At 34.6% G+C, this 4,644-nt stretch overlaps 1 long non-coding RNA gene across 1 annotated transcript; it reads left to right on the top strand.

The window, feature by feature from the left end:
* Window positions 1-1,581: 1,581 nt before the first annotated feature.
* On the top strand, window positions 1,582-4,268 carry LOC129924140 (uncharacterized). The gene is made up of 2 exons (XR_008776100.1): window positions 1,582-1,867; window positions 1,991-4,268. It is a non-coding gene; the product is annotated as an uncharacterized LOC129924140 (long non-coding RNA).
* The last annotated feature ends 376 nt before the right edge of the window (window positions 4,269-4,644 follow it).

Raw genomic sequence — 4,644 nt, 5'->3', positions numbered from 1 at the left:
CCTTTAAGATAAAGTAAATTTGCTTACGTCACGATAACCGGCTCATCTAGATCTAGAGACTCTTAGAATCTAGAAGTCTAGATAGATCTAGATCTAATCTAGATTGAGATTCTAGTTGTCTATAAGCCTAGATCTACATATTTATTACTATATATTTCTAGCTAAAGATCTATATATATAGTATATTATATATATATATATATTATATGTGGAGGCGCGGTGGCTGAGCGGTAAAGCGCTTGGCTTCTGCACCTGGGGTCCCGGGTTCGAATCCCTGTGAAGGCTGGGATTTTTATATCGTGATCCTTGGGCGCCTCTGAATCCACCCATCTCTAACCTGACATTAGTTGGGGAAAAGTAAAGGCGGTTGGTCGTTGTGCTGGCCGCATGACACCCACAGAATGATCTGAAAGGGGAACTTTACTTTTTATATATATTTAATATATATATAATATATATATTATATATATATAGAGAGAGAATTCTAGATCTAGTAAACATCTAACTATTGTTGTGTTATTGTTACCTGTATCAAGTGTATCCTAGGCCTAGTCTTACTTTGTACTTATCATATTTGTGAAAAGAAAATGCTGCCTTAATAACATAACTAGTTATAGTTTAGATTTTAGGTCTTAAGTTGTTCATTTGTGTTGAAATATGCATTGACTACTTGGTCTGCATAGCCATGTGAAATACTGCAGGCCTACTCATCCATAATCTTTGTATTAAAGATGGTGTCACTCATCCATAATCTTTGTATTAAAGATGGTGTCACTCACCCATAATCTTTGTATTAAAGACTGTCTGCTTATCCATAACCATCACAGTCCTTTGTATTAAAGATGGTGCCTTATTATGCTAGAAATGTAGCTTAGATCTAGTGGGAAGCGTGGTCGAGAGGCTAAGTGCGCTTGAACTTGGCTTGTCTTGACTACCTAGAAGGGGGCTCGAGGTTCGACACCCGACTCGGGCTCTGAGCATGCTATAGGCATGAAAGTAGCGCTATATAAAAAATTTAGCAACCAATTATATTTTAAACAGGAGTGTTGTAATAAATAGTATTTAACTTTTTTTTTTCAAATCAAAACACAGATCTCTTCTTTGTAATATAAAAAGGGAACATCATACAAATTGCTAGAAATTATTACCTCTGAGAAGCAGACAGTAAATAAAAACGCTAAAAAAATTGGTGTATCAATAATTCTTTAAGGCAAGTAGTCATTGACAAAGGTAGAATTTAACAATTTTGAATTTAATGTCATTGTCATAAAATTTTCCTAATAACCAAGGGCAAGCTATTAAACTACTGATTTAGCAAAGCAAATATCTGTAAGTTTCATTCTTTTTTTTGTGATGCTTTATCTTTTGTGTTATTGCATGCAAATCGAGCATGTTTTTAATTGAAATTATTTAAAGAATAATTATGTTAATTAATAACTCATTTAGCTTCATATAGTTTTTATAGATCTAGTTTTAATAGTCAAGTTGAAATTTTATCTTCAAAAAAACTTAACAGCTCTGATTTCATAGTCCAATGTTTTATATATTCATTATCATAATTAAATTTTGGAACATTTTCAGATCATGAAGATGAAGACCAGCATGATGAAGATGTAGACTAGCATGATGAAGATGTAGACCAGCATGATGAAGATGTAGACCAACATGATGAAAAGGTAGACATGTACATGTAGACCAACATGAAGATGTAGACCAACATGAAGATGTAGACCAACATGACAACATGAAGATGTAGACCAACATGAAGATGTAGACCAACATGAAGATGTAGACCAGCATGATGAAGATGTAGACCAAGATGAAATGTAAACCAAAATATTTATCAAGAGATGTATGGAATAAAAAGGTAAGCAAAGCTATTTATATCAATTAATATTTTTTTTATACTAAACCTCTAAGTAAAGCTTTGACAAGTTTTGTGTTTCACTGACTATGAAAATGTTTTGATTGATTTTTGTTCTCTTTACAGTGAACATCTTGAGAGGGAAAACAATTCCTAGAGGCAAAGACACAGACACATTAGATACATTAGAGATTGTTTCCTTTTCTACCATCATTTAGAGCCTTTTTTGTGAGGGAACCTGCGTCTTTAAAGAAATGAACATTTCCCTAATGCTACTTCAAATTCAGATCTCCTCCCAACCTCAGGCTGAGTACCCATGGTCACCTACTTTATGTTACATTAACATAGCACTACAGACAGTGGAAAACAAATTATATGAAGGAATGTAACCACCATCAGATATTGTTGTCTTTACAGACTCCCAATCTACTCTGCAAGAACTTAACAGCAGCACCTCAAACAGCCCAAGAGAGTTGACAACACTCATTGTGATAATCCATCAGATGATATCAAAATTAAATATCAATATCACACTACAGTGGATCCCTGGACACATTGTCATCATGGGAAATGAAAAGGCAGATAAGCTATCAAAGGCAGGTTCATCTATGGAACAACCAGATAGACCTGTTAACTACCTCACCCTAAGGTCAATGTTAGTCAACAATCACAAAGAGGAGAGGCTCAACCAATGGGCATCAGGAAACACAGGCAGAGCCATGTACAAAGAAATGACTACGCCTAACAAACTGGACAGTATTAACTTCCTCCCCTGCAAAGAACAATCTACAACGTTCCAACTAAGAACAGGACACACTCCACTATTAAATTACCACCTGAACAAAATAAACTCCACACAACTACCCCTTTGCAGACATTGCGCCCACCCCTTTGAAACCGTAAACCATATCCTCTTTGAATGCCCCTCCCTAATCCACCTTAGGCAGACCCTACTTCCACTACAGCCCAACATAACCAACACCGTGCACGGCAGTGCTGAACAACTGAAGAAAACAGCACACTTTTTTCCTTGGCACAGTCTGCAAAAGAGCTCACAGCTCAGCAGCAATAAAGCTGGCTAGAAGAAGAAGAAGAAAAAGAGGTTACATTACAAGAAGTGGTCGCAAAGTCAGAAAACCTAACAGATGACAATGAATAGAACAATCATTTCTAATATAGGTACAAGTGATGTACTTTGTAATAACTATTTGGGTGCAATCACTATAATTGACTTGTATCTTGTTCTATATTTAGGTAAATCTTGTCATTCAGTCCAGTCATTGTTCTTTTTCATATTCCTTTTTTTCCCCTCAATCTTCTTGTTGTTTCAGTGAAATGTTTTTATCTTTTTTGTTTTGGAGGAGGGAGTGGCTGTGGTATATTATCATTATTATTATTGGAGTCACAACACCAAAGCCTTGCTACATTATGCTTTTAATTCAATTTATTATCTCCCCTGCTTTTGTGTGCTATCATATTAATGTTCATTAGTGTCACATCCATGCACAATTTGTTCTATGCTTTTTATAGTGTAAATAGTGACTTGACATTATTTAGATCAATTATAATATGTTATATTATATTTAACATAAAACTGTTAACATTTTCTATACTATTATTAATATGAATGTGTTTGTGTGTTGCTATGAATGCATTTTAAGTTTTAGTCTGAAATCATAAATAAGAAATTGTTTCATAAACAAAGATTATATTAATATTTAATATTGTCAGACTTCACTATAGCATTGAGTTCATCCCCATAGTCTATTTAAAACTTTCAAATACTAATTCACTTTGTCTTATCTAATGTTGATCATGGGGGTATCCACTATCCATAGTCTCTGGTATGAACACTCAGTCCTGGTTAGGGCTAGGATGTAATCTCTATTTCTGATGGAACACATGTAAAACCAAGAAAACAAACAGTAGACCTAGACTTTATTAACAGGTCATGCAAGCATTTTTTTATAATTGTGAACTGACGCTCTAGAGCTATTTTTATGTATTTTTATTTTTGCTTCTTTTGTAGACTAGTGCTAAGCTGTATGCTTCTATTTCCGCCTATTATTATATGGGTTAGGGCGATGCTGTTTCCTGTACTGTTGACCACAGTGTGTCAGTTTTAATTATTCTGTACTTTGAACTGCCTTTAAGTTTCAGAATTTGTTTTTTTTTTCTATATGTAAAGCTACTTTATATATATAGTTATATATTATGGTACATTATTTTTCTAATTGAAACAACTGTCAAAATAATTGGCGGTTTTTTGTTTTAAAGTTTGTTTTAAAATGATGGCCACTTCTAATGTTTATGTACTAGATCTTTTCCAAATTTTTTTGTTTTTTTATCTGCAGTGTTTTGTAACTGCTGCTTTGCTCATTTGAATTAAAGTATCATTTTGTTATTTCTTCTCTTTCTTGATTTCTTTGGTCACAGACTGAGGTGCACAGATACAACCCACCCAGTAGACCTTCTGGCAACTGTAACTTCTTGTTAGTGCAGGCTAAACATGACCTTGGGCCCTGCCATGCTAACATAATACTAATATTCTCTTGAATCATTCCAGACAGCATTGAGACCACCCCTGTCCCTAACAATACATAATTACCTTGCTTTAGTTGTAGAACGAAAGTTGAGCAAACAGTGAAAAGCTTCTATATAATTCACTTGGAGGTGAGGTGACTGAGCGGTGAAATACTTGGCTTCCAAACATGTGTCCAGGGTTTGAAGACTGGGATTTTTAATTTTAGGACTATTAGGCACCTTTGAGTACACCTGGT

The sequence above is a fragment of the Biomphalaria glabrata genome, unplaced genomic scaffold, assembly GCF_947242115.1.
Source record: "Biomphalaria glabrata unplaced genomic scaffold, xgBioGlab47.1 scaffold_20, whole genome shotgun sequence".
NCBI classification, from domain to species: Eukaryota; Metazoa; Mollusca; class Gastropoda; family Planorbidae; genus Biomphalaria; species Biomphalaria glabrata.
Note: the sequence above shows the minus strand (reverse complement) of the source record. Positions and strands in the feature narration are given on the sequence as shown.